Source organism: Pteropus alecto, unplaced genomic scaffold (genome assembly GCF_000325575.1).
Source record: "Pteropus alecto unplaced genomic scaffold, ASM32557v1 scaffold146, whole genome shotgun sequence".
NCBI classification, from domain to species: Eukaryota; Metazoa; Chordata; class Mammalia; order Chiroptera; family Pteropodidae; genus Pteropus; species Pteropus alecto.
Window position 1 is genome coordinate 3,166,236 of NW_006442107.1, and position 13,577 is coordinate 3,179,812.

Sequence of the window (13,577 nt, forward strand, 5' to 3'; positions counted from 1 at the left end):
TCCGGGGCGGGGCGCGCGCAGGGTGGACGGGCCCGCCCGACCGAGCCCCTTCGGCGTCAGCCTCACCTGAGCGGATCCCCGGTCCCGCCGTAGCTTGGCCTTCCTGCCTGGGCGCACGCTCTCCAGAGTCCTCCGTCACCTTAGAAGCCCGTCCTCACTCCTGCCCGGGGGAGGGGGCCCCTCGAGCTCTGTCCAGGAGGGAGGAGGCGGCGGGAACCCGGGTCCTCCTCAGCCCGGGCCGAAGTCTGGCCTCCCCGCTCGGTCAAACCCCCGCTGCTGCAGCGGCCGGGGGTGGGCACGCGGGGAGGAAAAGGGGCAGACGGGGACCGGGTGGCCGGTTTCGCGGGGCGGCGCCGGGCGGCGCCGGGCCTGGGGAGACCGGGGCGGACGGGAGGCGGGAACCCGACGGAGGATCCAGCGGGCGCAGAGCGCACGTGCACTGGGCCTGAGCGCGCCCTGGACTCAGAGCCCGCAGCCTGGACTGTGAATCCGTGCTCTCTTGCACTGGCCGGGATAAAACTAACGGAAGGGGACCAACACTTCGGAAGCCAGAGAAAAGGGAAGAGAAGCCACCATCCCCGAAACCTGGTAATACCTGGTGTTTAGGTGGTGCCTTCTAGCAAATCCAAAGTGATACACTTTAGTTAGGTGTGTGCACCCCGGTGAAATGGTTGAGGGGCCGCTTTTCTAAGCAGAGAAAAATATGATGACCCAAATATTGTATAATCGGGTCACTAGTGGGTTTAGCTGCCCATGAGCCCTCCCTGCTCCCAACTCCCAAAACATTCAGAGAGAGACTCTCACTTTGACACTTCATAGGGTCTGCTGTGTATGATGGTCATTTCTATGTCATTCCCTCATCCACCTTCATTCAGGGCCTGGAACAATTCCAGGTGCATAATAGGTGCTCGGTAACTTGAAAAAATTAATGTATGAATCCTATTACTGTGCTAATTGTAACATGGGCAAAAATATAAAGATCTTAAATTGTGGGATCCTACTGGAAAATGCGTAAAGTGGGTAGAGGAGTGATGGCCATATGAAAGGTAATAATGTTAGCTGTAATCGAAGATACAATCGCTATTAATCATATATATATAGGTAGCGGGTTAAGGATTACGTGCTAAATTAGAGATAGCAAATGGGCGTTTAAGGCATTCCAATGTATCTTCCCCAAAGAGAATATTTTTAACATTTTGCTTCTTTACAAATAAGTATTATCAATTCAGCAAGTATGCATAAATATGAAATGTGTTGATTTATTCACTTTTATAGCATCTCTTCTAGGAAGGAAGAACAAGAAGCCCCAAGGATGCTCATTTCATTCAAAAACGCGAGAAAGTCAAATGTCCCACCACATGAAGCCCACTAGGGTGAGGGTGGGGTGGTGGGAATGCAGAGACTGGCCCAGGAGGACACCAGAAAAGCTCCAATCTCCCTCCTGGGTGTTTTAGATCAGTATCTTGGGTCTGTGAAACTGCTCTTGGGAGCAATGCTCTTGTCCATGGGAGATAATTCATCTCTTCCATTTGGCAACTGAGAAAATGTAATTTTCTCTGTGTGATGAGCGTGAGTGAATGGCTCATGCATAGTGAATGGCCATCCTCCAAATTGTAGAACGAGGGCGTGAAATCTGCATTTTAATATCAGAGTCCATTGCCACACAATGCCAGGAGAATGAATGGGAACTGGGATATTTATCTAGGTACTCTCCATCACATGTACATCACATGGGGTTGGTCTCTTATGGATGCTGCTATCAGGAAATGGATCATTCCTTATTTTTTTCCCCAAGGGAAGATTCCTAAAGAAATTGCTGGCGTAGGTAAAATCAGTCAGCAGAAAATAACCATACAGAGCCCCGGGGTTTGAGAGGGTCACCAGGTCATTTTAGGACTTATTTTTTTTTCTGAGAGAAAACATGTACCAGCATTTCCACACTGCCGATGACTAGATATCACAAGCTGTACCTCAGAGGCTAGGCCAGGGCTACCAACATCTGTGGTGCTCCTGGAGGACATGAAGGCAGGGAGTTGCTGCATTGAGCAGGAAAGTGCCATGCCTACCTTGCTTACGATATTAAGATGTATTTTTTAAAATATTGCTGATATAGACCGAATGTTTGTGTCTCCCAAAATTTCATATATTGAAATCTAATTCCCAATCTCCCTCCTGGGTGTTGTTTCACAGACCCAGATACTGATCTAAAACACCCAGGAGGGAGAATGGTATTTGGAGATGAGGCCTTTGGACGGTGATTAGATCATGAGAGTAGAGCTCTTAGGAAGGAGATTAGTGCCTTATAAAAGGGCACAGGTTGAAGATAGTAGTCTAAGAACCAGGAAGTCAGTTTTCACCAGACATCAAATCTGCCAGCACCCTGATCTTGGACTTCCCAGCGTCCAGAATTGTGGGAAACAAATGTTTGTTTAAGCCACTCAGTCTATGGTATTTTTGTTATAGCAGCCCAAATGGACCAAGACAATGGTGCTGACCAAATTCATCTCTCACGACACCCATTTTTGACTTGGGTCTAGGTGGAAGAGGGGAAGCAACTTAGACTTATTAAACACAGTTTTTCCCCACCCCACCTATTCTACTCCAAGGAGGACTTGGCATCAAAGCCAGTGACTTTACATGTGGCCTCCCTCCCAGAGGTAAGAACTGATTATGTTTTAAAGAACCAGCGAGCCATGACTTCTAGGAGATGGAATCACCACAGCAGGGGCATATAAATAAGCTTGTGCCAAGCCAGGCGTCTTGCTCTCTCTCTCGGGTTGCTCTCTTTTAAGAGAAGTCTGATCTCTCTCTGTCTGTCTCTCTGTCTCTCTCTTTCTCTTTCTCTCTCCCCCCGACCCCTCCCTCTCTCTCTCGATCTCATTTTCTCTCACACACACCCCTTTTCTTTCTCTTCTCTGTTCTCATATGTGCACCCCCTCTGGCTGGGAAGGTGAAACAAGCATGGAATTATTCTAGGTCTAGAAATTAGAAGTAACTCCATCTTCGCTTTCACTCCAGGCAGCTCTGGAAATGCCTTTTCTCATCAGCAGAGAAATGAGATAGATCTAAGACACGGGCATAGATGTGGGGGAAGGAAGCAACGGGCTCTCAGGATGCTCAGTTTTAACTATAGGCCAGTGATTTCAAACCTACATGTTCACTAGAATCACCTAGGAAATCTTTAAGTATACTGAGAAAAAGAAAGCAATAGTTGACAACAATGACCCACTTTCCAACGTCTGGCCCCATTTATCGTATTCTGCCTTCCATCTTATTGTAGGTAAGTTGTCCCTGCTCTATCGCAAGTCACCCTCCACTAGTGTGCAAGATCCCATTTCCTCTCCCTTATTCAAATACATCGCTCTTTAAATGCTCTCCTCTCTCATCGCTCATCAGTTTTTCCTCCTTGCTAGGTCATAAGCAGCAGCTTTCAACTACAGTTTAATGTCTCCCATCTTTAGAAAACAAAACAAGAAACAAAAACAGAAACTCTTGACTCCATTCCTCTCCAGCCGCTTTCCCAATTTTCTGCTCTTTACAACAAACTTCAGCAAAACAAAACTTCTTCTATCTCCAATTTCTCTCCTCCATTCTCTCTAACCCAGTCCAGTCATCTCTGCATGGAAACTGCTCTTGTCAAGGTCATCAGTGACCTCCATGTTTTTAAATCTAATGATCAGTTCTCAGGCTTTATCTTACTTGATCTACACAGCATTTGACATAGTTAATCACACTTGTCTTTTTTAAAATACTTTTCTCACAGTTGGCTCCCAGGACGCTTCTGGTTTTTATTCAACTTTACTGGCCCCTCAGGGAACAATAAGTGCTAGCAACACACAACAGCACAGCAAAGAGCATACAAAATAGAAAAGTACTAGAGCCATTTCGACCATATTCAGAAACAAGACAGAGATGCTTGCTATCATCACTGTTATTAACATTTTTTTAGAGGCTAAAATGAAGCAATAAAACATGGAAATTTTCAAAAGAAAGATACAAAAAAGGTGTTTATAGATGCTATAATTGTACAACTGAAAACTTTAGACTGGTAATTTTTTTCCTCTTTACAAAACTACTAAAATTACTAAAAATGTGGTAACGTGGCTAGAAATAGTAGAAAGTTTAAACAAAACCAAAAGCTGTTTTTTGAAAAAAGCAATAAAATATGTAAATTCCTCATAAGCCTAATTAAGGAAAAAAGAAAGAAAAAAATGAATATTATCAATAAAAAAGGTAATATAAGCATAAATTCAAGAGATATTCTAAAAATTATTAAAGAAAATTAAGTGTAATTCTCCAGTGAGACATTTAAATTAGTTGTTTTTATTTTTTATTATCAGACACTGTGCATGGAGCTAGTGGGAAGATATATATTAAATATAGCCATGCACCGCATAATGACATTTAGTTCAAGGGTGGACCACATATACAATGGTAGTCCCATAAGATTAAAATGGAGCTGAAAACTTCCTACTGCCTAGCAATGTCACAGCCATCATGAGGTTGTAGAGCAACCCATTACTCATGCGTTTGTGGTGATGTTGGTGTAAACGAACTTACTGCACTGCCAGTCGTGTAGAAGTATGGCATATACAATTATATACACTACCTAATACTTGATCATGATGATAAACAACTATATTACTGATTTATGCTATCTGATTTATTTATGATTTCCTATGCTATACTTTTTATCATTATTTTAGAGTGTATCCCTTTGACTTATAAAAAAAGGTTTGCTGTAAAACAGGACCTTGTGTTACGCTGGCAGCAGCCTCGTACAACTCATGTCTACCACATCTCTTGATTGCATCATTTTCTCTTGTGTTTGACTTAATCTAGTGTTGTTTTGTACAGTAACATCTGCGCAGGCTTGTAGCCTAGGAGCAGTAGACTATCCCACACAGCCTAGGTGTGCAGTAGGCTAGACCATCTAGGTTTGCATAAGCCATTCTATGATGTTCACACAGGGATGAAATAGCCTGAGGACACATTTCTCAGACTAGAGCCCTGTCATTAAAGTGGCACATGACCGTACATGCTTACGCAATTAATTGATTTGAAAGGTCTAACTGGCAGACCTAATCTCACTTGGGGGGGCGGTCAAGCAAGGCTTCATGGGGAAGCAAAAATTAAGTTGTATATAGAACAGCAGAAGAGTGGCTCAAGCAGAGTGAACAGTGTAAGAAAGGGCCCAGGAAAAGGTTGAAGCACTTGAAAATGTCACAACCCAGATGGCAGGGTGGGTGGAAGGGGGAGTAGCCACAGAGAGAGAGTCAGGGCACAAATTGTGCAAGGCTTTGTGGCCCATAGCAAGAATTTTGGCCTTAATCCTAAGCGTCATGGGAAATCCTTTTGGCATTTTAAACAGGGAAGAGTTGAGCCCCTACTGTGTAAATTATTTCATCTGAAAGGTCTGCAAAAATTATAAGCATGTAGCAAGGTGGCATTTTCCACCATCCCTCGTCCCTAGCATCATTCAGTGATACTGGCCACCAATATCCCTCTCTTCCCCATGACCGAGTAAGTGCTTTCTATCTTAGAGGTTTCCCGGAAATTCTGCAGCACTTTCAAGGCAAGTCATCCCAGGTATAGAGTGGTTTGGGCAGATCTTGACTCTCAGCTGATTACCACAGGCAAAGCCAAACTCTCAGTCTGCTAACTTCCCAGAAGTTTCTTGGCTGGTTTGGACCATTCCAGCATGCTCTTCTTTAAACCTGTGATAAGACCTAACTGCAATTCTAACTACATGTTCCCTGCTCTGTCCTTACCTCACCCAGTCATCTGTTTTTCAACGTCATAATCCGTTATGAAATCAATTTAGCAGATCTTGCCAGCATTTTCGAAACACCGAAATAGAATAAAATAGAAAATACCAAAATTCATTGGACAAGATAAGAGTATCACTTGATGACTTTTCATTTCAGATGCATATTTCTGTGGAGATTAGGATGTGTGTGTGCACATGCACCATAGGTCACACCATTAAATGGTTTTCTTAATTATGGGTCATGATCAAAAAACGTTGAAGATTCACTCCCCTACTTCTTCCCATCTTCTGCGTAGTAGGAATTTAAACTTATTGAGATCTGATTCTTCGGCCTTACCTTATTTCCTTTATCGAGATCATTTTTATTCACCTCTGACATGTTAAAAAATCCTGTTCCTCTTATGCAAACAACTCACCGTTATTGGAATATATTTGAATTTTTCTCCTAATAGTGGAGCTTACCTTGAGTTTTTCTCCTCATCATCAACAGTGGCTTATACTTATAAAAGTGACCCATGGTTTGATGAGCAGCTCACACTCATGGGGACTATCCAAGGCCCAGGGCAGGCCAACCCAAGATATCTCACAATGGCATATGGATTATTTCAAATTAAAACCACTTGAGTGCAAGTAACGGAGGCATCAAATATAGAAAGTTCTTTCAAGAAGTTTGCCGATGTACAGACCAAGAGCTTTCAAATGTTGCTGAGCTTTTTGACCTACATTTTTCGCTTCTGGAAATCTACCCAAAGGAAGTAATTAGAGATACTGACAAAGACTTAGGCACAAGGATGGTAATTGCAGCTTTATCTATAATAGAGAAATGTTGGCAACAATGTAAATACCAAACAACAGGGAAATTGTTAAATAAATTATGGTATCTATTCATGATGAAATACTGTTCCAACGAATAAACATAATATTTTGGAAAAAATGTTTTAATGGCATTGAATAATATTCATAATGGATCAAATTTTAAAAACAGGCTATAAAAATAGTTATAAATTTGTTGTGTATAACAGATTATTTATATGCAAAGAGAAAGACAGGAAAGAAATACATAAAAATATCAAAAGTTATAGGAGAACCTCTTAAATTTTTGTTTTCCTCTGTTTATTAGCATTTATTATTTTTATAATCAGGAAACCTTATTTTTTAAAAAAATGAAATTTGCTATGAAGAAAAAGAAATAGAGTTGTGACTGCAGGGTTGGCACTGGGAAGACATACACCTGAAGAACTAGTAGGCATTTTTAATTTCCAAAAATGAAGTCTATACAGCCCATCACGTTTCCCTTGTAGATCAGCCTGCCAGGAAGCTCGGAAGCAAACCTGATGTTTAGTCACCAGGATGTTATTCTCTTTTCTTTGCATATTTGGTTTGTCCCCTTTCTTGGGCTCCAGTTTCCTCATCTGCAAAGATAAGAAGAGGTATGCTGAATAATTTAGCCCAGTGGGATGTGTCAAGGCCTCCCACCACGGCCCAAAGCCCCTTTGACCAAGAAACAGGTAAGAGACAGCAAATATCCCTCATGGCAAGACTCAGATCAGAGAACTTTAATGTGGACTGAAAACAATATTCAGCAGGTGGACAACTAATCCTCATCTGCACAGAGCACATACTATCATATCACATCAGATTGGAAGAGGAGGTAAGACCCCCTCATTACTGGTACCCAGGTGACTGCTCTTGTTACATCTGTGGCAGCATCATGGCTGCCTGGCTGTGGAGGAGCACTGTAAATTCATGCAATTTAGGGTGACACATCTGTGGGACAGACTCTTGGAAAGCCCAGAATCGCCCCTTCCCTTTGATAGCCTTCACGCTCAGAGGGGTTCTTTCCCAGGTGACGCCTCCGTCTCTCATGCAGAATTTGAGGAAGACCTTCAAGGAGTCCATGTCACAAAGGTGTAAAGACATAATCTTGACCTAGAGAAGCATACATTTAATGCTAACTTTCTGATATTTCTGGCTGCAGTATATGATTTTGATCAAGGAGTTTTAAGTTTCTCAAAAGGAGTAAATTGCACACTGAGTTGATTTTTCACACCCCAGCCCAGGACTGTCCAACAGAACTTTCTGCAATGATAGCTGTGCTGTTCAATACAGTAGCCACTAACCACAGGTAGCAACTGAACACCTGAAATGTGTCTAGTGTACCTGAAAAAATGAACTTAAATTTTTATTTTATTTTAACTAGTCCAAGTTTAAATTTTAAAAGACCCATGCAGCTAGTAGCTCCCATTTGGACAGCATAGGTCCAGTCCTTAATAAATCCTAAATAAGTCCTTACAAATTCTAATGCTAATCACGTTAAGCAACCTATGTCCACCTCCCCTGCATTAATTCCAGAACTGTTTAAGGCAAATAAATGCCACCTCATCAGCAAAAATAAATATTTCCTAGGGGTACAGAGGTAGTTTGCTCTTTCTTTTGACTCCTAAACAGCATCTAGCACAGAGTTAGCCACATAATACTTAATCGTCATTATTTATTAACGTAGATAATGTGAGGGAGAAGTGAGAGGAAATATGTGGTCAAATTGGACCTTCCCATCTTCCTCCTCTTCCCCCACTCGTTGTGTCCGTACTCAGTGGATCTACTCCTCTCCTGTCCCCTAGTTACACCACGTGGACATTGCTAGTCCTGAAGAAGCTAATGACAATATTTAGCTTCTTTGTCTTTGTATTTCTCATCAACCATTACAAAATCTGCCAACACTCAAAGGCTATAATTCTTATAGGCAAAGACACGCTGTTAAGATGCCTGTGAAATGGTGGAGTAGGGAACTCCAAGAGACCATCCCTCTCTAAACACAGTGAATAAACTGGCAAAAACTGTCAAAATCAATTTTCTTGGAACTCTGGAAATGAGTCCAAGGTTTATAGCCACCAGATAAATGCTTAACCAAAAAAAAAAAGAGTTTGAATCTCAGGAGGAAATCCTCGTGGCATTTTATCCTGGTCCCGCCCCTACTTCCCTGGATCCACAGCAGTCTTGAAGATGGAACCTGTATTGCTGGTGTGGATTCCTGGTGCTGGAGGAAATAGAGCAGAACTTGTGCTCAAAGAATTGTGGTTGTTTGCTTTGTCCTGTCTGGTGGCTCCCCGAACTGACATAAAGGGCTTGCTTCTAGTTTGTCTCTCACAGAGTGGAGAGGCAGTGACCTCAGGGGCATTTGTTAGAAACATTTAAAGGCAAATGTATTAGCCACTCTGCCAGAGCAAAGGATCACAACTGGGGTGCACAATAGACACACAAAAAAATTGGGAGGAAATGATGAGGAGTGAGAGGCTTTAGGAATAAAGGCTTTGAAAAGCTCTCACATATTCCCAGGAATCTAGAAGACTTTGCACAAGCCCAGGATAGGATGTATGCTCAGAAAAGATCAGTGAAGCCTCAAACCTTTTACCTCTGGCTGACCTTCAGGCTGTGTAAGCAGGAAGTGAAGGCTAAGGCAGAGTTGTAAATTGCCCAGCTGAGTGTTGATGGCATGCCCTAACACACACACACACACACACACACACACACACACACACACACACACGATCTGCAAAGACGTAAATATTTTTCCAATTTCGGTGCTAGGCTTTTCAGGAACTCTCTGTTAAATCACTAGCTGACTATTAAGCTAACCAAAGAGAGACTTCAGTAGGCACAAATGACAAAGAATACAGATTTTTTTAAATAAGTTTAAAAAAGTCACTAAACAAATAGAAACCGTGAGTATAAACAACAAACCCTGCGGAGGAAGGAAAATCTGACTTCCAGAGTTGGCACATGATAGCATTCAAAATGTTTGGTTTTCAACAAAAAAATTACAGAGCGTGTAAACAAACGCGGGGAAGAGGAAATAGGGAGAGACTGCTTAATGAGTGCAGGGCTTCTTCTAGGGATGATGAAATGCTCTGGAATCAGATAATGGCGATGGTCGTGCATACTGTGAACATTCTAGAAATGGCTGTGTTGTACATTTTTAAATGGTTAAAATGATGGTTTTTATCTTATGTGAATTTTATCTAAAAAAATATGACTCACTGCAAAATAGATACTTAAGCAGTATGCTGGAGCTTTGCTTTATAGTTTGTTTAATGAAGTCATTTTGCAACTTTCCCCAGCAAATTCTCTTTTACTTTTAGACCCAGGACTCAGTAATTCCAGGTCTGCTAAGTTCATTATATGAGCTGGTCTGTAATTGGAGGCCTCTTTCTGGATGGCATTTGCCATGGGTCTTGTTGGCATGTTCAGATTGTCCCATTAAGTACAGTGTTTTTTCCAACATCCCCCAAATGCAAAATTTCCAAAACACAACCCCGATTTCTTCCCGTATTCTCTCCCTCCATCATCCTCCATCAGCAGAGGACATTTCCCCATGCTATTTTGGACAGCTCCCTTATACCATGTCCAATTAGTTTCCATGTCCACATTTTTAACCTCCTAAATGGCTTTCAAATCTGTTTGCTTCTCTTCATAGTCACTGCCACCACCTTCAGTCAATATGCCACCACTGCTTATCCGTACTATTAGAACAGACTCCCAACTGGTCTCACCCACCACACGCTCTCTTGACCCTTTTTAGTCTATTTTCCATCTTCAATCCAGTTGCATTTTTAAAATGCAAATCTAATTATTTCACTCCTCCATGCAAAGCCTTTAATTGGCTTCCCATCGCTCTTAGAATAAAATCCTCAAGTGTTGAAACGGTCTGTAAGGCCCTGTGTGACTTGGCTTCTCTCCAGCCTCCCCACTGACTCACTACACTTCCGTCACAGAAGCTTCTCTCTGTTTCTCTCTGCCTCAGGGCAGTCCTATACACGCTCATCTCTTTTTAGAACACTCTGTGTCCTCCCTTCTTTGTACTTACTCAGTCATTTTCAGAGCTTAGATGAAATGTCACTTCCTAAAGGAAGTCTTCCTGGCCCTCCCAGGCTCGCATAAGTTCCCCTGTGATGCCTAAATGTCCAGGGCTCCTCTTTTATGTACATCTTACTTTTATAATTTCTGTGATCAATTGCTCACTGTTTGACTCCCCCACTAAAATATGATACCCATCCAGGCAGGTACTGTGTTGTTGAATGCTCTAGTCCCAGTACCAATCACAGTCCGTATGTATGGCAGGGGGCGAATACATATTTGTAGACTTAATATTTTGGAATGCAATTAGGTCTTCCAGAAAACACCTCACTAACCAGTTGGCACCTTAGTAAGAATGAGTTGACAGCCTGCCAGAGAAAGAATGTACCCAGGTGCGCTTCATGCTCTTTGCTCCTTATCACAGGAGCAGGGTGGGGCAATGGGAGTAGGGATGGTGCAGCCATTGCCAAGGAGTCCTATTCTGAGCCAGCCAAGCATACTCAGGATCCCAGAAGAACTATGTATGAGCAGTCTTTCGCTCCTCATTTCAGTGTCCTGTCACAACACACAGCATTTCCAGGGCAGGGGAATTTAAGGGATGAGAATTATCCATTCTGTTCAACTTGACCTTACAGACTGTTCAGTCAATTCAGTGTCTTTTCTCTAGATTCTCAAGTACCCCAAGTGACCATCCCTTCGCGTGGGGTTAGAGAAACATCTGGTCCTGGAATCCTCCCTGTTTCTCTCTTACCTCCTTTCCCACAGCCTCTGAGCCATTTTTAATTCCTTTGTTTCTCCCACGGTCCCCATCATCCCCAGTCCACTCCAGACCCCCCATGCCCTCTTGCGGTAGGTTGTCAGTGTCTGGTGTCAATCATTCAGTTTCATCCAATTTTACTGCTCAGTGGGATCCAGCAGTGGGGAGAGAAGAAGAATGGAGGGGAGAAGAGGCAGACCCTAATCATGATCTGACCTCAAGGAGAGAGATGGGTAAACAATCAGATCTTTCATCCTGCCAGTGTTAACCCCCTGCCAACTTATTTCCTGGACATTATAATGCTAAAAAGAACTTCTGTTTCCTACTCTGCCTCTAGTTTTATTACCAAAGACCCCTCTGTTACTTTAGCTTCCAGGTGTGCCAAGAAGTATCCCCGCAGATGGAATAGAAAACCTGTAGAGACTGGGCACTAGAAAGAGTGGCAGCAGTGGGAGAAGTGAGAGCTAATACAGGAGACAAACTTCATCAACCTCACAAGGCTTTTTTGAGAGTCTGATATAATTCTGTATTTCTTGTGGAAAATGGGTATCAGGGAGGGATGCTGCAAAAATTATTTCCAGAAGCTGCCTGAAACTGAGAATGATGTGCTGGGAATGACATTGAACAAATAGACTCCTAACTCCTTCCTCGTGTGCTTGTTTTCTGCATCAGACTTTTGCAAAGGGCAAAAGAAACCAGATAATCAGTGATGAGTTAAGAGCATGAGTGACAAGCTGGTCCAAGTGCTTGAGCCTCCCATTCTAGGGAGGCTGCATCCTGGAGAAATAGGAGGACCCATGAACAGGAGAGATCAGCCCAGGCCATAACTTCAAAGGATCTCGGAGAAGGGGAAGGGTGCCAAAAACTAGAAACAGGCTGAGTTTGATGTCAGTTTAAATGATTAAGATCATCGTTTGTGGCCATCGAGTGTAAAGGAAAAAGTGGTCATAGGACCTGCATGAAAACCCTAACCCCATTTCTTTCCTTAGTAGGCATCCTAGGCTGGAAAACAGGAATTTACAGCAGGTGGTATATCTGGGTTTCTGCAAAATATTGGACACTATGAATACTTAAGAGCATCTATGCAAAAACATCTGAAGCAGCATCACCTGGAGATGGAGTTTGGGTGACATTCCCCAGGGCTCTCGCTTTAATCTGCTCCTGTCCCCAAACTGTCACCATTAAATTTAGTTGTCCTTGCACCCAGCCTATATTCATTTATATTTCCCAAAGGGCAAAATTTAATAAAATTAAACAGTGATAAATATAATGTCCTGTACTTTGGTCTGAAAATCAGCTGCACATCTTTAACACAAAACGTGTAGTTTAGCTAGAGTGGCACTATAAACCTCTTAAGAGTTAATAACAATTCTCCTCATTCTGAAAGGACTCTCGTAGCAAGTACTACTGTGGGAGGATGATCTCCATCAGGATCTCTGCTCCCCTTTTGATATGAATCTATTAATTTTATCATTGGTTATTAGGGGATCTGCAACCTGATCTCAATTCTCATACAGACTGTGTTTCCCTGAAGAGCTTCGAAGTGAGTTGACTTCCTTTCTCAAGGACAGGGCAGGTACATTTGTCATCCAGCGACTAAATCAGCCAAGAATTCACACCAAAGTGAACAGTGGAGAAAAGTCATATCCAAAGAAGCCCCTTGTATTTGCAGTATTCCTGAGAGTTTATTTTATTTATTTATTTATTTTAGGTGAGGCGACTCTTGGTTGACCTCACAGATTGCAAGGATTGTCAGTTTACAATCCTTTATTTTTTATTTATTTATTTTTTAAACCTACAGTACCTGGTCTTCCTAGGTGGTCTCCCATCCAAGTACTAACCAGGCCCGAACCTGCTTAGCTTCTGAGATCAGAGGGGATGGGGCTTGTTCAGGGTGGCATGGCTGTAGACTCCTGAGAGTTTAAAAGGCACTTTTCACCCATTTCACTTTAGCCTCTTCTGCACAATCCTATGAGATAAGCTTTTGTCTGGGCATTTGTCTGGGCATTTGTCTCCAGTTGACTGATGGAAGATCAAATAACCTGAGAGAAGCGAAGGCTCCTCAGCTTCTCAGTGTCAGAGCTGGGCCCAGAAGCCAAGTTATAACTTCATGCAGCACGTATGCGCGCATAAAACAAAGAGTTTAAAATCAGCCGTCTTATGAAAAAGAGCCCCCTGCTTATTTGTCTAGTTCGC

At 42.6% G+C, this 13,577-nt stretch overlaps 1 pseudogene; it reads right to left on the reverse strand.

Moving 5' to 3' along the window:
- Positions 1-13,173: 13,173 nt before the first annotated feature.
- On the reverse strand, positions 13,174-13,292 carry LOC112469348 (annotated as a pseudogene).
- Positions 13,293-13,577: the final 285 nt, after the last annotated feature.